Raw genomic sequence first — 23,489 nt, 5'->3', positions numbered from 1 at the left:
ATCCCAGGAAAAAAAACTATTTCCCAACATCAGTATACAAAATACACCAGTGGCTGGTTTGAACTGGATATGCTGAAAGCAAATAGTCATTTACTGACTTCATGGGAGTGACTGAGGCTTACATAAAAGTAAATGGATGGTAAAACCTCAATAGTCTACAAACAAATAAAGTTAACATCACCTTTTAGCCTGAGACAGCTCCCATTATTGCCCACCGTCCTTTACAGAGGCACTGAGAGATTTCAAGCAGCGTATGTTTCTCTGTTAAATATGTAAATATGTTATTAACTACATCCTGTTTGTTACTCATTGCCATAATTGCACACATAAAAGCAGCATTACAAAATACCACATTAGGCAGACATTCAGGAACTTTCACCGTTTTTTTTTCTTTGTTTTTTTCTTTTACAGAAACTCCAGACATTTCTGTTGGACTTTGTGTTCTCTCCAGGTATCCTGGCTTCCTCTCACAGTACGAAGACATGCGTGTTACTTTTAAGAGCTTGGCCAAAGAAGGCAAATAGACGTTGTGAAGACGTTTATTTTCACCTCTCGTCCAAGAAGTTTCTTCACTGCCTTCGTTTTTCAAGCTCTTAAAGTCAAAGTCAGATTTATTTATATACCACAAACACACCAAAACGTTTTACATTTCCAGTAATCAAAAGAGATAAAAACATCGGAAGACGTGGTACAATTTAAGAGGAAGCATAAAATGAGAAAATTTGAGGAAGAAATAACCCAAATAAAAGTAGTCAGAGCTTATTCTCATTTAAAAGCCAAGGATTAAAAGTAGGTTTTCAAACAGGGTTTAAAAGTGTCTAATGTGGGGCAAGTCCTGGTGTGAAGAGACAATTTGTTCCACAGTTTAGGAGAAGTTACAGCAAAGGCATTATCTCCTCTGTGCTTTAATCTGGATCTCGGGACAGCTAGGAGCATTTGATCAGTGATCTTGAGGGAATGTACCAGTTCAAAAGATCAGAAAGGTATGAGGGTGCTAACCTGGGCAATTCCTTAAAAAATAATAAAATCTTACAGTCGATTCAAAACCTGACGGGAAGCCATCGAAGGATGCTAGTATGGAAGATATGTGGCCTACATGTGCCAGTTAGTAACCTGAATAAAGACTATTACAAAAGTCGAGCCTAGAAAAAATGAAGTGATGGATAGCTCTCTTGTGTCTCTGAAACAGAGAAATGGCTCCACTTTTACAAAAAGCCAGAGATGAAAGAAACTAGATTTGATTACAGCATTGATCTGTTTATCAAAAGTTAGATTACTGTCAAAAATCACTCCCAAGTTCCTCAAGAAAGGGTTCTTTATAAATCTCTAAAGGGTTGACATCATAGAGGTCACAGAGACCAAACACAATGACCTCTGTTCATTTAAATTAAGGAAGTTTCAAGCCATCCATGTCTGTGAAGGTTCTCAGTCATCCAGGTCATCGTAGTCAAAGGAGCTTGCAAAGAAAAGCGTCTGGACTTCTTTAAGTTACTTGAAGACGTTTCACCTCTCATCCGAGAAGCTTCTTCAGTTCTAAGGTCAAATGGTGGAGAGTCCATCCATGAAAGAAATGAAAGAAAGAAAGCCATCCATGCTCTAACTTAACATCCTCCAAATAATGTAGTAAAACCTTCAGAGGACTCATAGATTTACATTCCCGTGGCAGGTAAATTTGTTAGTCATCTGCATAACAATGAAATGAGATGCCATGTTTTTAAAAAACTGAGACTAGCATGACCTGGATGACTGAGAACTTACACAGACACATGTTAGGTTAATTGTTTACTTTGAATTAGCTGTAGATGCGATTGGCTGTGTCTGTCTGCGTTGGCTCTGTGATAGATTATCTTGGATATACCCCACCTCTCGCACTGTCACAGAGCTGGGATAGGCTTCAGCCTAACTGCAACCCTGAACTGGGTAAGAGGAAGAAAGGGGCACTCACACAAAGCCATGACATTTATTTATTTAAGTATTTAAGTGTTGCAAGTGGAACCCCAGATTAATATGATAAGTGTTACGTCCCCTGGCTAGTCTAGGGGGTTGAAGGGACGAACATAAAGGTGGATAGAGAAGGAGGAGGCAAGATAGTAATTTTAGAAGGTTTATTTAATACTGGTGATGGGATCAGACTGAGGTATAACGTCAGGGAGAGCCAAGGCCAACATAACAAACAAAACATCCCTGATGTTGAAATAAAAGAAACTTACCTAACTCCAAAGAAACAAAATATACAACCTATAACCATAACCTACCTAACAACACATAAACAGGAAAAAACAGGGTGTCAAAACAAAAGGAAGCTCTCCCCTACAAGCAGTCTGAACATGAAACAACAATGCTCACACAAAATACAAAGGCATGCAAGCCTGCACAAGTATGGCAACCAAAATGGCCAGAGGGCACAGAAGCACAGCTCCACAGGCCTTAAATAGTGCTCTGCTGATTACCAATTAGCCGGACTCTGCGCAACATCCAATCAGGACAGAGGAGGTGGAGCCTGGACAAAACAAAGGGTTAATAGGGAGAAGAGACATCCTCCTGGGGGATGTAACAATAAGTCTTTCTAAATATGGAGAAAAAATAGATATTTTTAATTAAAGGCAATCAATAGTCAGTCAGTAGCAAGTTGACAGTATATTTTCTGGTGTTTGCAGTTTGGTTGGTTTTTGACTGCAGGAAAATCCATAAATTTCACTTTCATTTCCACCAAATTTCAAAGTTGTTTTTCTTTACAGTGCATACAAAAAGCTAAAGAATGTGTAAAAGAAAAACTTTACATAGAGACCCTGAGACAGAATAGAATAGAATTCAACTTTATTGTCATTGCACAGGCAGTTTGCATCCATCCAGAAGTGCTTTAGCCATGATATAGATATATTACAATATATATTAGCAATAATATAGATATGTAAGTATATTACAGAAATGGGTCTATTATGGTTTGTTATAATGTACACGGTATGAAGTATGTTATGAATATTCTATAACTATAAGAGACAGGGTTGTGTTGAGGCCCATTGGAGGACACATAAATGGCCAAACTTTTGAAAGTTTCCAGACACAGTAGGTTTCAGTGTTTGGAACAAGGGTGAGTCTTCCTAAAGCTAATTACTGTGTGCCAACAGAAATAACCCTGTCACTCTAGTGCCAGCCCACACATACATACATCTTGTACACTCACTCACAAAACGCATTGTCCAATTTTGTCTCCTTTGCAGTCAAGTGGTATATCTGCTGAGGGTCACCGCAGCAGTTTCTTCCACCTACATCCCCTGATAACCACCCTGGGAGCGAAACTCAAGCACATACACAGCATTGCCATATCTTGCTGTGCGAGACATGAGATAGTGAGTAGCCGCTACTCCACTGAGCTAATTGTTAAGTGTGTTCAGCTCTTTCAGTGACACAGACACAACTGTTCACTGTACAAGTGAGCCAGACGACTGGTGTCCGTGATAAACTCAGGACCAAGTAAAACACTGGAAGAGAACAGCAAGAAATTTTTTTAATTCCACTCAAATCTTTCATAAAGTGAGAGGGAAGAAATGATGATACATACATTTGCAAGATAAGTTTTCAAAGAAAATCACAAAAATGCATTCATATCTCAGTACATTAAGCTACTGTGAACTAAGGATCCACTCAACTTTACTCACTCTAACTCTGGACTGTACTGATCAGCAACAAAGGGGATATTGCCATTACTATTATAGAGTGAAATTACACTGACTGAAGAGCAGTGTTGTGGACCTTCTCCTCAAACTGAATAGCAATCTGAAAACAAGCTTTACCCTAAAGGCGCCTACCCAAAATTATATCATTAGGTCCAGTATTTCGGGAACTAAGCTGACATCAGTCAGGTGAAAAAAAGTGAAAACGTATGGCTCTGTCTGACTACAGCCTTATCCTGTAGATCCCTCCTTTAATTTCATGACTGCAATTTTCCAGTGATTACTTCCTTTTTCTCTAAAGATGAAAATGGTTTTCATACACACCAAAGTGTCATCGTGTTCATGGATAATAGAGCTTCCAGGTTGGAGAACCCTTTCACATGTTCACGTGTGCGTGCTTTAGCCTGCAGAGCATTATCTGTTTTTTTTTCTAGGTTTCTGGTTGTGATGTTCAAGGAAACAGCTCCTCCTCAGGTCCATCTGCTACTTTTATCATTTTAACTTTTGTTACTTTCTGTAACTTCAGCCTGTTAAAAGTCAAATGACTTTTATGAACATTTGATTTTTCGGTGTTTAACCTGTGCAGTCACAACTAGAGGAGTTTTTTGTTTTTTTTTTAACTTTCCTTGGCTGAGGACTTAAAATGTATTGCTCAGTGAACACATATCATTGCCTATGATGTCAAGCAGTCTCATCACTTAGCTGTGCAGCATAATCCAACAAATAATTCAATATGCATTGAGCAAGCATAAAAATGTAAAATAAATAAATAAATAAAAATATAAAAAGACGAAGAAGAAAAAGGAGAACAAACTATGTGGTTTGACTTTTCTTGGAATTTATTATCTTATTTTTTATTTTATTTTCTATCAGTTTCACCCCATTTTTTTTTTTGTCACAGTTAGTGGGGCAAATATTAGGTCCAAATCAAATTATAATTTGTTTGCAATGCATGTTGTATGACCTTGAGAAACTGCTATGAAATGATTGTACTAGCAAACCGTAACTGATACAGAGGTTAAGAAATTACACAGTATTGATTTGGAGTAACAGAGTCTTTTGTTCAAACTGTTTTGTGTTTTCGGATTGGACAGCCAATTTGGAAACCATGCCCCATATTCCCAGTCAAATTCAACCTGTATGATGCACATAAATCTCTGTAAAGCTGTACTACTTTTCTTTTAGAATATCACTGATCTCCTGGTACTTAGGGATAACTCAGTAGGTATAGTGGTGGTCCCATGATTGGAAGGTCAGGGGTTCAAGTTCCCTGAAGAGGTACTCCTGGGCAATATACCGTCCCTACACACTGCTTCCTGGGCGCCCAATGGCTTCCCACTGCTTCACTGAGTGAATGGGTTAAATGCAGGGAGGAATTTCCCCACGGAGATCAATAAAGTATATATCATTATTATTATAGCATGGATGCTTTTCTATATATATGTAAAGGCAAAATTTGCACATAACCCATCCTGTTAGCCAGAGGGATTTGATAGTAAGATAAAATATAGTATTTTGTGTCCTTTGGCACATTTGTAAAAGCACTGTAAATTACTAGGCATCTGTCAGCGTTTTTAAAACCCAGTTTTAGCATGAGAACAGCAGTTAAAGTGCATAACAGTGGCCAAAAATGCCACTTAATAAAGTTAAAGGTGACAGCAGATAGAGAGCAAAGAACAAAAACAAGTAGAAGGGGACAGCAAAGGAAAGGGAGTGACTAAAAGTGTGATTAGTTTTGGAGAAGTTCCTGCAGTCATTTTGAGGGGATTTTCCCTCTGAGACACACAGCTGATTGCACAAGGCTTTTAAACATTAAAGGCCCATTAAGGAGAAAGCGAAATGGATAAGACGGAAACTGATGTTGACAGGATAACAGAAGACGATGTCTGAATAATGGCCATGGTGGTAGTGGTAAACTTGAAAGGGATGAACAAAAATAAAACCTTGAGAAAAAGGAAGAGTGGGGAGGGATTTGAATAATGATTTTTTTTAATATATTTATATATATGTCTTTCTCTTTGCAAATATAAAATTAGACAGTCCTAGCTGTTCATAGTAAATGTGTATTTGCGTGTGTATGTGTGTTCCTCTGTTACTTTGTGCTGGTTGGAGATTGTGAGTTGAAAATTTGGCATTAGAAACCCACTTCCACACCTTCTAGCTCTAGCACATGCACTTGAACACACATACATGCTCACATCATACAAAGCTGCCTCCATCCCCTGTCTCCCGCCCACCTCCCCACATTATATCCGTGTGCCAGCTCCTGTCCCTGGCATTGTTGGCAGTAGTCTCCATACATGAACAAGCAGGAAAATATCAACAGTGAAATCTCTGTCCGGTGGGACAACTGCTGTCCAACGCTTACACTGTACGTACACACAGTGCTGGCCAGCATTGGCTGTGCTGTTCCCAATGTTTTTGATGTGTGAAATTGAGCCCAGATGCTCAATAAAGCAGTGGGAACAAGGAGTCTGTGTGTGTGTGTGTGTGTGTGTGTGTGTGTGTGTGTGTGTGTGTGTGTGTGTGTGTGTGTGCGCGCGCGCGCATTTGAGATTTGCTGCCCAGACAACTGCATCATTCAGCCATGTTTTTATTGTATTAATTCTCATTCAAAAGCAGCGATAATGAACACAAGTCAGAAGAAATTTGCATGAAAATTTACATGATCGTTATCGGGTCTGACAAGAAGTGATGGATGCATCAAAAGCATGAAGCTGTTTGTCTGTGGACAAGTAAAAGGTTAGACCTGGCACTCACATGTGTACATTGTTTCCAATCTGGTGGCTCACCATTAGTTTTCCTTCTGATCCTGACCAGAAAGGAGTCAAAGACAAAAGTCTACACTGGAAAATGAGCTCACGAGACAGAAGTGTGTATGCAAAGACACTCCGACGTCATGTGAGTTTCCGCATCTGCTAATCACCAACTGGAAGAAAATCACAATGGTTGTCTGCCACTATCTGCGTGTGACTGTTATCCACTTCCGTCTGTGATGTAATTTTAGAAGGGTTCAGGATGGTTATCCTACAACCACACACTCGCTTTGACACACATGCATGCAAGTGGAGCCCCATGTCTTTTTTCATGGATGTGATAAAGAGAAGCGCTTGTTAGACACAAATGATCCATATCAGATTCTACTCCGAGGTAAAAGTGTGACAAAAGAACACATACCCTTATTATAGAGGTTTGAATTTTGGATGCCTGCATCTAATATATTACTGTGGTCATAAATGGAACACTTGATCTACCTTCGCCCAGTGAATGCTGGTGGGTGTCAGCCGTTACTGGTTTGTATAGATTTCTTATCCCAGGCTTCTTCTCAGCCCAGAGTGGCTCCCTTTTATCACATGTGTTCCATTGCAGAAGACAGAAAGACCTTTAAACCTTATCTGACTGCCTGCTGCTTACTGAGATACAGGTGTTCTGCTTTGTGGAAGAGGGTTTATTTACAGCCTATCAACACTAATATGTGGCATGCTTTTCAAGCACACAGGATTTGATCTTGTGATGGAAACAGGCACTTTAAGTCCCTTGGGATGTTGAATAAAATTAGATAACAGTGAAAAACAAAACAGGGGTTATAAGGTGACTACTTTAAAACCTCCCCTGCAACAGGTGGTTGACTCTCTGTACATGCATTATGAAACTATAGGAAAAGTCAATCCTATATGTTGACACTAAGAAACCATGAAAGTGTGAATGGCATTTATGAAAGTGGTGCAATGCTTTTCAAATTGTGAGTGAGGCCACAGTGTGAATGACAGATTTCTTTATTAATATTATTCTACCTCCATGTTTTAGGTATGGTTCTGCACATCCAGCTGAGTTGTCTGTCTCATACAAACAGAACAAATGGATGACATGTGATGTACAAACAGCAACCACAGGAAGGAGTGGAAGAGCACCATTGATTGTTCACTCTGTAACTGACATAGACATCACTGCTCCCTGGTGGAGCATCCATTTATTTGTCGATAGCCTTGACAGCAGAGAGTTCAGAGTCAGAAAACAGTTAAAGTGCAGTCGGACATGTTAGACTCATTTTAAAGCAGCTGGTTTTTGTTGATGTTGTTTTTTTGGTGATCTTTATGATGTGGATTCGTTTTAATCAGCTCTGCATTTACAAAGCACGTGTTCATTTGGTCCACCTAACCCAGCCATGGGGGTCACAAGCCAGTGTAAATGGGGAGAGTTCAGGAAGGACATCTCCTGATGCCAAATTGAATATACTGGTCAGTGTAGCAACCCTCTAAAGGGTGAGCCGAAAGAAGAAGAAGAAGATTAAGAAGGTGTATTCAATCTTTATCCACTTGTGTTCTTTCAGACTTCTTTCCATGAATCTGACATGGTAGTTATGATAAGCTTCAGCGCTGTCATGCACATTTGATTTCTTTTAACTCTGTTTCTACTTTGCAGTCAGTTTAGAACATTTGGATATGATCCTTTTTTTATTATTACCAAACTAGAGGGCTTTCTTACCATATTCTTTGTAAAAAGAATATGGTAAATTTCCAGAAAATTCATGTAAGTTAATATAATATAATGTCCCCCAAAGAGATGGAAACAAGACTGTGTCAGAGAGAATGGAGAGAGATAAATTAGCAAACTTTGCAACCAGCATGACTTCACTGCTGTTGTCAGCTTGCCTTCAACAGTTCTGCCGCCAGGATGGGGCTCAGGTCCTATCCAGAGCACGGGCCAGTCAGGAATGAGTAATCATTGTCGTGGTAACGTGCTGACAAATAGGCTAATGGAGTGGGAGCAACTGTGATTATAATGAGGTCAAAATCATTAGCTGACCTAAATGACACTTCATTTTACTCTGCAACAGAACATTGCATGTGCACCGGAAATTTAAAAGAAAAAACAAAAACCATGTGATAGCTGCCATGGTTCAGCTTTGGGTAATGCCACTTAGAATCAGATGTCAACCTCATCAGTGAAGCAAGCACAAATGTTTTAGTTGTACCACAAAAACATTCGGACCACAGCCAAGTAAATTGGAACTTTATGTTTGGTAATTTCATCCTTGGAGAGTTGGATCTAACACTGTGTTTGTAATGCAGTTGATTTGGTTCTATATACAGAGTTTTATATTCTGCATTCTGCCTTCTAGTCCTGTAAAGAAAAGGCTTTGTGTCTCCCGTGGTGCAAAACTCTTATACGGGCATTTGATGCCAAAGACATCAGCATTGAGCAACAGAGAGACTGGGATTACATTTGGCAGAGCGAAATACTAAATGCCCTAAAACTGGTTTGAGAGGCAGAGCTAGATGGCAGTGACTCTGCATGTTGACAGAAATGTTTTTAAAAACGAGTGAACTGGATGACTCAAAACACACAATTCTGTGCCAGTAATATTTCAATAGAAAAATCATTAAATAAATAACTTTAATGATGTAGTCGCACTGATAAACTGCATTTAGTGAACACTCCCTTGAAACCCCACAGTGATGTCATAAGGACCTGGAAACCAGTCAGTCTGTAATGTAGGATTAAAAATATAAAATGTGATTAACTATTATTCAACATCTACTTGATGAATTATGCTTATGTCAGGAAAAATTATGTTATTTTTTGTGTTTTTGGCATTTTGCACCAACCATGGCATGGTATTGTATTGGTTAGCACTGTCACCTCACAGCAAGAAGTCCTGAGTTCAGATTTTAGATTCTATTGGAATCTTTCATAAAATCCTGTCCAACTTTGTGCCAAAACTTGAGAGTTTATCCTCTGGATGTCATGTCTTACCACAAACCCAAAGGGCGGTCCAACAGCAAGTTTACAGTTTTTATTATAAAGAGAGGGTGGGGACATTGCAAACAAGTGGCACACGTGGAAGATTTCTCTACAGGAACAGAGCTGGAGTCTCTATTGAACAGGAGAGGAGAAATCAGAAATGACTCTGAATCTTCCTTGTTTGTATCTTGAGGGCTGGAAGTGACTGGTTTGATGTGAGACATATGGAATGTGGGATAAATTATCATGGAAGCAGGCAACTTGACACCAGTGGGAAATTTATTGATTATTTTTGTCAATTTCAAAAAGGGCTGATAAATTTCGGTGACAGTTTCTTGGAAGAACATTTTAAATGTCTCTGGAGAAGAGCCAAACGTTCAGACATGGACAGGGACCACAGTCCTCTGTCTGTCTGCCAAATGACATTTCTGGTCAGCTTTTCTGAGGAGTGTCGCTTTGGCTGCCCCCATATATTTTTCCATATATGGGGGCAGCGGCATAGGTGATGCTGAATGGAGGGAGCGTCCAATTCTCCATCTTGAGGTAGAAACAGTGAAGGCTGGTAACCAGAGAGAGCTGCAAAATGAGATCTACTAGGTTCTAGGTCAGTGTACTATGTCAATACCCAGTTAAAGGCAGTTGTGAGTTTCAAGTAGCTGAGCTGGAAGAAACAACACAACACAAGGCAGCCTCAAGCTCTTAATTTGCTCTCTTTCTCTGACCACTGGATTGTAGATGAAAACCAGAAGTTAGACTAATTTGGCTTCTAGTGCCTCACAGAAAAGCTCCCCAAACCTCAGTGTTCCTCTTTCTGATGGGATTCCATGCAAACGTAAAACACACTGGACTATAAGTTGGACTGTTGGAAGCTGTGGGAAGTTTAGGCAGGGCCATGAAATTCACTACTTCTGATACACTGCCAATGAGTTTGACTGTATTATCTTCAGAGGGTGGTAAACTAGAAACAAAATCCAAAGGCATGTGTGACCAAGGGTAACTAGGAATAGATGTAATAGACCTGCGGGTGGCTGGAACAGGCTAGAACATATTTCCTGGCCAGAGAAAACCATAAGAACAAAAATTTCAGGAGTGAGATTTATCGACCTACCCCGGGGTGGCAGGTGAACTTAGTATGAACCTAGTGGCCTCTTAGTGTGATTGCACCACACAGGGTACATACAAGCTGTTAGGGGGACCTGAGCCAGGATCCAGCTCAGATAACAAACCCTGGCAAATGAGATTCTTCACCTGGATCCACCTCCACAGGAGGTTAATAATATGGTTTCTGGAGACTAGAAGCTGATCCTGCAATTAGCTCTGGGTGTAGAAGTAAGTTCAGTTAGGGATGCTGCTACCTGGCTGTAGATCTTGTTGAAGCTCAGGAAGCACTGTAACTATTTCTGAGTGGTTGTAATAGGCCATTTGATCATGTCTTCCATTTTCTCTGAGTCCATCCTGATCTGCCAACTCTCAAAGATGCAGCACAGGAAGGATACCGAAGAAGCGTAAAATTCATATTTCTCTGCATTCACACACAATCTGTACTCCAGGACCAGCTGCAAAGCCTTCCAGGCATACTTTTCATGCTGTTGCAAGTCCTTGGAGAAAATAAGACGGACATCAAAAAGTACAGGCACAAAGATGTTCAGAAAATCCTTTGAAACATAATTTATTAAAGCTTAGAAGTAGAGATGATAGTTAGGCCAAAAGACATGGGAAGATTCTCACAGTGTCCTAAAGTGTATGAAATGCAGTCTTCCTGCCAGGTACAACAACAACAACAACAACCTTTATTTATAGAGAACATTAAAATCCTAGGCATACCAAAGTGCTTTACAAAAAAAAAAATAAAATAATACAGTTAAGAGCATTAATATCAAATATAATAAGAACAGCAGACAATGTTCACAGTAGAAAGCCACTAATAAAATGGACTGCAGCACATAGATTATAGCAGACCCAGTGCCGCATGATAGAGAACACCAAGAATGAAGGAATAGTAAAAAGTTAATGCAATAGGTCGCAGTTAACAGTCAGCATTTAACGGGTAGAAAAGGCAAGTTCAAAAAGATAAGTTTTAAGGCGTGCTTTAAAAGAAAAAATAGAATCAGACTCCCGAATGCCAATCGGGAGGCTGTTCCATAACTCAGGTGCAGCAAAGGCAAACGATCGATCGCCTCTAGATTTCAACCGAGATCTGGGCTGAACTAACAATAACTGCGAGGATGACCTTAAAGCCCTGGCAGGGACATAAGGGTTTAAAAGTTCCTTAAGATAGGTTGGTGCAGTATTATTGATAATTTTAAAAGTAAGCAGCAAAATTTTAAATTGAATACGGTATTTGATAGGCAGCCAATGCAGCTCAGCAAGAACCGGAGTAATATGGTCAAACTTCTTGGTTTTAGTTAGAATACGTGCCGCAGCATTCTGAACTGTCTGTAATCTATGTAGAAGGGTAACATGGAGACCAGAATAGAGTGAGTTACAGTAATCTAGTCTTGACGTTACAAAAGCATGAATGAGCTTTTCTAAGTCATTATACGGGATATAGTGTCTGGCCCTGGAGATGAGACGAAGCTGATAAAAACTAGATCTGACAACAGCAGACACCTGTTTATCAAGTTTAAAGGAGCTGTCAAACAAGACACCCAGATTCCTGACAGTATCAGAGAAAGAACTAGTAAGAAAGCCAAAGGCATCTTGAAGTTTGGCGCGAAGGGCATTACTGCCAAAAATCATGATTTCAGTCTTTTTTTCATTGAGAATAAGAGTATTTGCCAACAGCCATTTCTTGACCTCACTCATGCACTCACGAAAGTTATTTAAAGATAAAGCGAGATCATCATGTAACTCAAAATAAATCTGGATGTCATCCGCATAATAGTGAAAAGCAATGTGGTATTTCTCAAAGATAGCGCTTAAAGGAAGCATATACAGTGAGAAAAGGGTCGGGCCTAACACAGAACCCTGGGGGACACCACAGCAAACAGGTACAGGGGAAGAGGAAGATGAGGCCAGATGTACCGAAGAAAGCCGATTGGAGAGGTAAGATTTGAACCAGTCCAAGGCAGTGCCCTTAATGCCAACAGAGTGCTCTAATCTTGCGACTAGGATGTTATGGTCAACCATATCAAATGCAGATGAAAGATCCAATAGAACTAAAACAGAAGGACGACCATTATCAGCCATAAGTAAAAGATCATTAAAAACACGAAGCAGCGCTGATTCAGTGCTATGATGTTGTTTAAAGGCTGATTGGAATTTATCATTTATATTATTCTCGTCCAGGTAGGTCTGCAGTTGAAGTAGAACCACCTTCTCAAGGATTTTAGCCAAGAAAGGAAGCTTGGAAATCGGTCTATAGTTGGCAAAATCACTATGATCCAGGTTATTTTTCTTTAAAACGGGTTGAATAAAAGCATGTTTAAGAACTGAAGGTACATAACCAGAAAGCAAGGAGAGGTTCAATATAGACAATAGACAGGGTCCAATTACATTAAAACAATCCTTGACTATACGAGATGGAAGAACATGTGGTCAGTGGTCAGGTGACCATGGGGCACTTTCCTCCCCGCTTTCAGGGCATCTAGAACAGGTCCCTCCAACTTCTTTGACGTGCCTTCTGGCGGCCTTCTATGGGTCGGGACGTCCATGAGTTTGTTTCTGCTTGTGACATCTGTGTCTGGGCCAAATCCTCCACCCAACCTTCTTCTGGCGACCTTCAGGCCCTCCCTGTTCCCAGATGTCCTTAGTCCCATGTTGGTCTTGATTTTGCTGGTCTTCTGCCAGTGGATGGTCTCGACACTTTCGTGGATCGCTTCTCCAAGGCAGTACACCTGGTCTCTTTATCCGGCTTCCCCGCTGCTAAACTGATGGCAAAACTGGGACACGTCATCTGACTACATGGATTTCCCCAAGGACATTGTTTTCGATAGGGGGCCCCAATTCACCGCCAGGTTCTTGAAGGCTTTCTGCCACCTGGTTGGGGCCTCTTCCAGTCTCACACTGGACTCTCGTCATCAGGGCTGAGGGGTTCAGTATTGTGATTGGGCTGCGTATGGCCCTGGGGAGCGTTCATGGGTGCCGTCCTGCTTTATCTTGGACTCCTCTCTCATCTTAGATTTCCATCGCCATCATCCTGGATGGTCAGGTGCCGGTCAGGTGACCACGGAGTTTGGGCTTAAAAGGGAGATCCAGCCACCTGTTCTTTACTCAGACATTGTTTCCCTCATGTAAGGAGCTCCGAAGCCCTTGCCTCTGTCAGCAACCGCTCACCTCAGGTGCCACAAGTGTTATCCAGCATTGTTCATTTCTCCATCCTGGTTCCGCCTGCAGATCACTCGTAATACCGGTTCCAAAACTGCTTTTAGCATGCCGGGTTTTACTAAAGTAACTGCAAGCCTCTTCCAACCCATCGCTAGTCTTTGCTGCATTTGGGTTTGGGTTTGAGCCAGCACGCTACATGGGCCCGCCTGTTTATTGAGAATAATCCGTGCCCTTCTCCCCCGTCCCTCTTCTCAGCTGTTTCTCTTTCCCTCTTTCTTTCTCCCCTTCTTTCCCCCAGTCAAGTCTGTCCCGTATTCAGTAAGTGAAAATAAAATAAACAATAAAAGGTGAATCAAATGGACCATTACGGCATAGCTGGGATGGTCAATTTGGTAAAGTAAATCCGTTGGGCATCTTTCTTTGCCTTTAGACAACAATTCTGATGGCAAAAGAGCCAAACGGGACAGGCAAAAAAAAAGAAGAAGAAAAAAAAAAAGAGAATAATCCGTGCGTGTTTCCCCGATCATGACACTTCCACTTCTCTCCTTCTGTTATTTGGACCAAATGATAGGCACTTTGAAGGTCTAACTTAGTAAAGATTGTAGCAATATGCTAAAAGACAGAGGTGATTAGATGTACTGGGTATTTGTTTTTCGTATTTGATTTAGCCTACAATGGTCTATGCAAGGTCAAGGTGACAAGAGATAGATCAGATGAGTTAGGTTCAACAGTTTCTGGGTCACCACAAGCAGGAGGAACTGCTGACTGTAAACAAGGGCAAAACAGAATCCAGCTCTTACTGCATCTTGCATTTCAACTGATGTGAGGATTACTTTGTTTTGCCAAGGGAAACCAAAGATTATAGGTGAGTACAGAGCAACAAGACAAAAATTTCAGATGCTCATGGTGGTTCCTAGACATGATGAAGCAAACTGATAGGGGTATAGTGAGTAGTTTAACAGGAATACCCAATTGCTGCACTATTTGGTAATCAATGTGATTTTGCTATGTACCATAGTTAAGTTTTCTTGACTGAATCCTAGGGTGACAGGAAGGAACATGCAGGGAGGTGAATTTAGCAGTGATCTGCCCACCGAAACCCCCTACTTTGACCAGACAAAAGTATCCAAGCTGCATCCACTCCTCCAGATGTTCTGTGAGAACCTCGAAGCACTGGTGCTGAAACCTTAAAGTGGGGAGGAACAATTTTTGGAAATTTGAAGTAAACTTTATTTGACAGGAGGCTAGGGTTTGAAATTTCTTTATCTTGCTCATTCACAGAGCTGATTAACCCTGTCCCATAGTCACATAGTTAGTTCAACTTTAAGCTTATCATTTAACCCTTTACAGCCGATCGGAGCGGGCACGCTCTGTTTTGCGTAACTATTTTTAAATCCCGGTAGCTCTGCAACCAAGTAAGCTAGCGCAATAATTTTTTTTGCATATGAAACTGGAGGAGTTGTACTTACATCTTATGCCATCAGCTTGTCCTAGGTCACAGTTTCCTTCCACATATAGCTTTGCAAAAACTGCATAAAAATCACTTGCAGCAACAAAAACATGATATTCCAGAAACACGCTTCGCCGATCCATCAGCTGTTTGTAACACTTCCTACGTCCATCAGCGCGAACTATCACATGACCGCATGACCTGCCCGAAACCGGAAGTGATGTCATTTTGCGGAAATGTAGTTTTTTACGATCGGGGCCTTATGAGCTTGTGTTTTACTTGTTATGTGTTTTAAAAAGTTATGTTTGACTTTATGACTTTCTGTGTCATTTCTGGGATGCTTAAGACTCATATTGCACTGCTTGAAATAGTTTATTTTGATGCATATGCTGTTATTTTGCAAATTTGCACTATAATATTTATTTTCGTTTTTCCTGCAGTATATAAAAATTGGTGTATTTCAAAAATAAAACTATGAAGACACTCAAAATAAATTTCCTGTGGTGGGAAACTAGTTTGTGTAACTTTTTTGTATTTACAGTTTTGAGGGATAAGCCTCTTAAATTTCTCTAACTAGAAATATATGTTAAAAAAACAAAAACGATTTTCAATTTTTTTGTAGTTTATTGCACTTTTTTGCAATTTATGTAATTACTATGCACCTAATGCAGACATATTATTAAAGTTTGGGCTATAATGGTTGTATTGATGTATAGCAACTTGAAATGCTCCCAAAAATGGCTCCACAGCATGTAAAAATATAATATAAGCTCTGGCGAACTTGGTTCTATGGTAGGTCTTAAAGGGTTAAGGAATAATGGAGGTGGATGTCCCCCACCGGTCCTGCCATGAGAACACAGAGTTCATTTGGGAACTCAACCACACTCTTATTTCTCTGCCATAAATTAAAGCGCCATCTAGCCTCTTCCCTTATCATATGTGGATGACTCAGTTGTATGGGTAATTAAATAAGACTTAGCCCACTTGAGAGCCTGATCCTTAAGCAAACCCATATTGTGGGAAGTTATTATGAAGGCACAAGATGAATAAATAAACAATAAAGAGCATTGCAACAAAAAACACCCACCGTGACTCTGCTCACCTCTAAAATAATTACATATGGGGGTGCTGGGTCACAGACAGAGGGAGGTGATGAGGTAATAGAACCAGATTCCTTTATTTGTGGATGAACTGGGGTTTTGAAGACAGGGCACTGAGGCACTGAGGCAGTTTAGAAATAACTGATTGATTGAAACTGCTATTTGTATGTTGACGTGACAAAACATTTTGGTGGTAGACAGCTGCTCAAGGAAGGTGGAAAGGTTGGCCACATCATTCTGCCATATTTGGCTACAAACTAGATCCAAAGAACAGGAGGAGAATGGGAAGGTGAGTTTGATAAGATCCAGCAGTATTCATGATTTGACTCTGAGACCTTACTTGTTTGTATCTTGAGCAGGTGATCGGGACAGGCAGCTGGCAGGCATATGAGGTGCTCTATGCCTCTCTGGAGACAGAGAGAGCTTCAGTAGAGAGTGGGCAGGTGAGTAACAGGTATATATTTTCCTTGGCAGGGGCAGCGACTGGATGAATGGCCCAGGGAAGTGTAACTGGGAGTGTTTATTAAACTCCTCAAAGCAATCAAAGCAGCAGGAACCCGAAACATCTGTGCAATCCCTATGACTAAAAGCAGGCAATTGAAGAATAGATAAAAAAGCAGAGTTGCAGAGCAAACACATAAATTATTTAGAGACACAGAAAGTCTAATTACCACCATAACAACAGAATAGCAGCACAATAGTTTAATAGTTTAATTATTTATATAGCACATTTAATTACAACAGGAGCGTTGACCAAAGTGCTGTACAAGAATACAATATACACAAGCCAGTCCTTAAATGTAAAGGAGTTAATGCAGAATAGTGTGAGAGAGAGAGAAAGAGGGACACACTGCTCTGCTGTTCCTCTGCTGGAGGAAAAAAGTTCCCATGGACTTTTATTTTCTGAGGATAAACCATTTGCAAAAGACATCTCATGAAAATGAAGCCATCAGATTTCATAAGGACCTACATAGCTGATGACATGACAAGGCAATGTTAGAGTAATAAGCAGTCCATGTTTTTTATGACCACTTATGCTGACTGTGGCAGACTAAATGCAGACAAGTGGTTTTATCTAGCAAAGTGAAGAATGGAGGCAGGTTTGCTGTGTAAGCTTGTGCCACCACATGCTTGGGCCACATGCATGCAATTGCTTCACCTGAGATTGTGTGACCTATACAGTGTCCACACACAGGTCTGAATAGATGCAAATTTGCAAAACACACTTTCGAGGAAAGCATGAATGACCATACTAAATGTTGAAATCTGGCTGACTGGTGTTCAGGAAAGTTGTTCTTGACCAAAGTCGAATGCTTGCACCATTTAAACTGAACCACCAAAACCAAACTGGGCACTAAAGCAAGAGTCTACAGCCATGTTATAGTGGCTTTGTAAGGCTGTGCATGGTAACATAATAGGATGTTTCGCAAAAGTAATGTTTGGCACCAGGTTCTCCGTCTTACTGCTCTCACATACAACCCCATATTTAATTTACAGTAACAGCCTCCTGGACTATTGGGTGAGAAATGTTGTTCTATTCATGTCTGATACAAGATTCATGCTGCTCAACAGTCCTGGGTCTTCTTTGCTGTATTTTTCATTTCAAAATGTTCCAATTTTTCATTTGGTGAAAGGAATGGACTGCAAGCGGTTCAGGATATCACCCGAACTTTTCTATGTCAAAGTATGCTGTTATAATAGATGCAGTATGGAGTTGAGAATTATGTGTTCAAGGGCTTTTCTGAAAAATGCTCCATGTCTCTATGAAAGCATATGTTGCTCTAAAAGCTATATATACATTTCAGCACTGATGGTCCCTTTCCAGATGTGCAAGCTCTCAAACACTAATGTACCCCCATACATTCAGAGATGCAGACTTTTGAACTGAGCACTGACAACAAGCTGGCTGGACCCTTTCCTCTTTAGTCTAGAGGACACAGCATCCATGTTTTCCAAAAGAGAACTTTAAATTTTAATTCATCTGACCACATAATAGTTTTCCACTTTGCCTCAATCCATTTTAAATGAACTTTAGCCCAGAAAACACAGCAGTGTTTCTGGATTATGTTCACATTTGGCTTCTTCTTTGCATGACAGAACTATAACCTGGATTTGTGGATGGCATGGTGAACTGTGGCACAGGCAATCATTTCTGGAAATGTGCCCATGCAGTGATTCCCATGTTTTTAATGCCACCAGAGCATGTGAAGTTTATAGATATCAAATCTTGATTTTTGACCTTGTCCTGTCCGCTGCCTTGAGATTTCTATAGATTCTCAGAATCTTTTGATGACATTATGTTTTGCAGATCATGTAATATTCAAGGGCTTACAAATTTTATGTTCAGGAACATTATTTGGAATTTTTTCCACACTTTGTTGCAGAGTGGTAAAACCTCAGCTTCTGAGAAACTCTTCCCCTCTAACAAGCTCTATTTAATTACCCACACATGTTGCCAAGCAACCACATTAGTTGCAAAAACCATTTCTTTTTAGTACTATTTACTTTTCCAGCCTTTTATTGCCGCCATTCCAACTTTTTTTAGATGTGTTGATATGTTTTCTATGTTCTATTGTGAATGAAATATATATTTTCATTTGCATTATACACAGCTGATTAAAATTCTTGGAATTGGGGTCTTAATATCAGTATTGTGTCACAGAAGCCGCAAAATCTGGGATTAATTTCTGGAAGACTCCTTCTTGATTAATGATTAGAAGAAATTTGGTCTCTGTGTTAATGAATTAACATTTTTGGAGGTTGTATTTTGTTGCTGTTGTTTGCAGAGCATGGGAACAAATTCTGCTTCTGTCATAATGAAAGATACAATATAAGATATCAAAACAATAAATAATTAAAATGCTAACATGACAACACTGCAAAGGGGCATTTCTCTCCTATTTTAAAAGCTATCTCAACAATAAGGAAACAGACTCACTGAATTCGCCCTTGTTTGGCATCACATGATAATCTTTGGTATCCTCCCACAGAAACACTCTCGCACAAGAGAACACGTCAGCCGTCGTCATCAGCCCCGGGTGGCTGTGATACCTAATGAGTCAGGGTGACCAGAACACCCACAAAGCAGATACAAAGGAACCCTGGGAGACTATATCAGTGTGAGTGTGGGTTTCTGTGTGTGTGAGTCTGTGTGAGGTACTTTTGTGTGACTCTTTGGGGGGATTAAAGGCTTGCCCAAACGGTTGAGCAATCTGATCTTCGGGGGACTGATTGGAAAGAAAACTTCTTCTTTTTTTCTCTGCTGATGTCCATCTGTAACTTATGTTATTATTCAAAGCAGACCCTGGGATCCATGTACATATACCTTACTTTGTGGTTCTTTTTTAATGTGTACAGGACACTAGGAATGTAGGCAGAGAATGTTTGATCAGTTTTGTCTTATGACTTCTTTATATCATATATTTTATATTAGAATTTGCAATAAAAATGGTTTGGTTCTCCCTTCAAGTTTTCGCCCTTATTCCCTTCAGGGCAACTGAAATTTAACCACAGTTTCAAACTTTGCAGGAAGCAAACATCAGCGTCTGTGTCAAACCCACCCAGCCCTTACATTTGGATTCAGAGAAGGAGACTCAGTGCATATTTCACATCTGTATATGTTGATCAAAATGAAACTGCAGTGCCTGAAGGAGCTTCGATGTGCATTACAACACATCAAAGATATATTGTAAGAGTGGATTCACAGAACTTTATGATCACATTGTGTGTAGCCTTTTTGCAAATTAGTGTCATTATTGCTGAAGCTACAGTAACAATGGGGAGACAGCACATCAGCATCATTGCTCTTTCTGTAACATTATTTTTTGATTATCCCAAGTTTCCCTTAAAAGATAGGCTTGATGTTTGACATGCTGCCTATTGTTGTGTAATATTGAAGATGGTAGATTGGTGTATAATTGAATACATATTGAATATACAATAATGTAAATGGAAGCCACTTGTAAGAGATTTTCCTGTCTTGGGTGGTTAGATTTAGATACTACAAACATTTTTTTGGCACTAATCTTTGTTTTAGACACAGAGCATTGCGCAACACTCTGAGCTTGAGTATCTAGCAATAATAGTAATTCACAAGCCAAATTTTTTTGTTTAAGACCATGTTTCTGTTACAATAAGCTTAGTTGATGGACTTTATATTCAAATTAGTTAGTAAAATGGTTTTCCTCTAATTTATTTCTTTCCTTTATTGCCAGACCTTTAGTATCTGGTGTCACAATGCATCTTTTGTATCCATCTGCATGCTTTAACTGCAGTGCCTGTTAAACACAAAAAGACTGATCATATAAGTGTATCCATGCCGCTTACAGGGATTTATGGATTGAAACTGAGGGAACGTAAATCCTCGGCATGAATCAAGAGTTTACTAAAATAGCGTTAGCCTGTGGTTTCCGGAAACAACGTTTCAGCAAACCACAGACTGACGCTGTTTGGTAAACCTCCCACAGCAAAACACAGATGTGAAAATCCATTCGATCACACTACAGGCCATAGCTGGATATAGATAAATATGTAATAGGAACAACACAAATAGGAGAGGGTGAAATTAGCAGTCAATTTGATATCTTCCCCTATTTTAACACAGTCAAGCTCCCAAGGGGCTCTCTTTTGCAGCAGTACAGGAAGTGACCATTATTGAGCAGTGAGAAAAAAATGTCTTGTGTTTTTTTGGCTTTTATGTTGCCATATTATCACAATACCATACCCAGAAGCAAATCTTAATGGCAACTACTTTCTCATTACAAACATATCAGAGTCCATCTGAGACTTTGATAAATGATCACATTTCAGAAGAAAAAAAAACATCTGCATTTTTCACAGACTACAGCTGGGAGCTTCCTTTTTCTGGATAGCGCCACTGATTTGGTTATATATACACAGCAACCTGGTGAAAGCCCTTTGGAAAGATGATAAAGCCAAAGCCATTAAAGCTCCAATAGTTTTAGATTTTACACATCTGAAGGTTGAGTTTTAATGTTCTTTTTCGACTGAGTAGCGAGTATCAACATTTATATATATATAGTCATTCATTCATTCAAATCTAATCAAAGTTACCTGACTTGTTAATGTTTGAGGGGGGGGGGTCTTTGTTTGTTTGTTTTTTAACAACTGCAACTTCAGCATGCTTAGCATATTTTATTTCATATGTTAAATCATTAAAATTCTGGATTTTTTGGAATTCCAGAAAAAGACTAACGTCACCCTCATCACTAAAATCCGGCTGTATCGCACACTGGTATTGCCCATTCTTCTCTATGGATCCGAGGCCTGGGTCATCCTCAAGAATTACCTCAACAAGCTTGAGGTCTTCCAAATGCGCTGTTTGCGTCACATTCTCCGAGTGTCCCTCTGTGACCAGCAACAGCGCGATACAGAATCAATGTCACCAGCAGCCCTCAATGGAACAGCTGATCCAGAAGCACTGACTGCAATGGTTTGGCCACATCTGCCACATGCGCAACCATCACCTGACTTATCGCCTTCTGCTGCAGCAGCGCCCCGCCCACTGGAGAATCAAGCGTGACACGCCCAAGAAGACTTGGATCAAGCAAATTGAAGACCATCTTAAACAACATATTCTAACCCTCAAGCAAGCAAAGGTCATGGCCAGAGATCGCAAGGCATAGAAGTGCAACTTTGACCAAGATGGTAACCCTACAGCACCCACAGTGCACTATTGGCTTTGTGGATGACCTCCCCTGCCGACCGCCAGCTAGGTACAAAAGAAGAAAAGAATTCATGAAAAGAGATATAATAGACTTTGAGGTTAGATTTATTTCAGCAGAAATAGTTGTAGAGTATTCCACACAAAAGGACATTATACAGTGGGGCAAAAAAGTATTTAGTCAGCCACCGATTGTGCAAGTTCCCCCACCTAAAATGATGACAGAGGTCAGTAATTTGCACCAGAGGTACACTTCAACTGTGAGAGACAGAATGTGAAAAAAAAATCCATGAATTCACATGGTAGGATTTGTAAAGAATTTATTCTTAAATCTGGGTGGAAAATAAGTATTTGGTCACCTCAAACAAGGAAAATCTCTGGCTCTCACAGACCTGTAACGTCTTCTGTAAGAAGCTTTTCTGTCCCCCACTCGTTACCTGTATGAATGGCACCTGTTTGAACTCATCATCTGTATAAAAGACACCTGTCCACAGCCTCAAACAGTCAGACTCCAAACTCTGCCATGGCCAAGACCAAAGAGCTTTCGAAGGACACCAGGAAAAGTATTGTAGACCTGCACCAGACTGGGAAGAGTGAATCTACAATAGGCAAGCAGCTTGGTGTGAAAAAATCAACTGTGGGAGCAATCATCAGAAAATGGAAGACATACAAGACCACTGATAATCTCCCTCGATCTGGGGCTCCACGCAAGATCTCATCCCGTGGGGTCAAAATGATCATGAGAACGGTGAGCAAAGATCCCAGAACCACACGGGGGGACCTGGTGAATGACCTGCAGAGAGCTGGGACCAAAGTAACAAAGGTCACCATCAGTAACACACTACAACGGCAGGGAATCACATCCCGCAGTGCCAGACGTGTTCCGCTGCTGAAGCCAGTGCATGTCCAGGCCCGTCTGAAGTTTGCCAGAGAGCACATGGATGATACAGCAGAGGATTGGGAGAATGTCATGTGGTCAGATGAAACCAAAGTAGAACTTTTTGGTATAAACTCAACTCGTCGTGTTTGGAGGAAGAAGAATACTGAGTTGCATCCCAAGAACACCATACCTACTGTGAAGCATGGGGGTGGAAACATCATGCTATGGGGCTGTTTTTCTGCCAAGGGGACAGGACGACTGATCCGTGTTAAGGACAGAATGAATGGGGCCATGTATCGTGAGATTTTGAGCCAAAACCTCCTTCCATCAGTGAGAACTTTGAAGATGAAACGAGGCTGGGTCTTCCAACATGACAATGATCCAAAACACACCGCCCGGGCAACAAAGGAGTGGCTCCGTAAGAAGCATTTGAAAGTCCTGGAGTGGCCTAGCCAGTCTCCAGACCTCAACCCCATAGAAAATCTGTGGCGGGAGTTGAAAGTCCGTGTTGCTCGGCGACAGCCCCAAAACATCACTGCTCTCGAGAAGATCTGCATGGAGGAATGGGCCAAAATACCAGCTACTGTGTGTGCAAACCTGGTAAAGACCTATAGTAAACGTTTGACCTCTGTTATTGCCAGCAAAGGTTATGTTACAAAGTATTGAGTTGTATTTTTGTTATTGACCAAAT

The 23,489-nt window shown here is 40.4% G+C and overlaps 1 long non-coding RNA gene across 1 annotated transcript in view; it reads left to right on the top strand.

Annotated features, from left to right (window-relative positions):
• LOC309717716 overlaps positions 1-19,793 on the top strand; it is a 51,307-nt gene extending 31,514 nt beyond the window's left edge. The window contains exons 2-3 of the long non-coding RNA XR_014279797.1: positions 16,595-16,678; positions 19,226-19,793. This is a non-coding gene — a long non-coding RNA (uncharacterized lncRNA). The remainder of the gene's footprint in view (positions 1-16,594; positions 16,679-19,225) is intronic.
• The last annotated feature ends 3,696 nt before the right edge of the window (positions 19,794-23,489 follow it).

The sequence above is a fragment of the Aulonocara stuartgranti genome (assembly GCF_965226115.1).
Source record: "Aulonocara stuartgranti genome assembly, chromosome: 11".
NCBI classification, from domain to species: Eukaryota; Metazoa; Chordata; class Actinopteri; order Cichliformes; family Cichlidae; genus Aulonocara; species Aulonocara stuartgranti.
The sequence above is the reverse complement of the archived record's forward strand: the minus strand, read 5'-3'. Positions and strand labels throughout refer to the sequence as shown.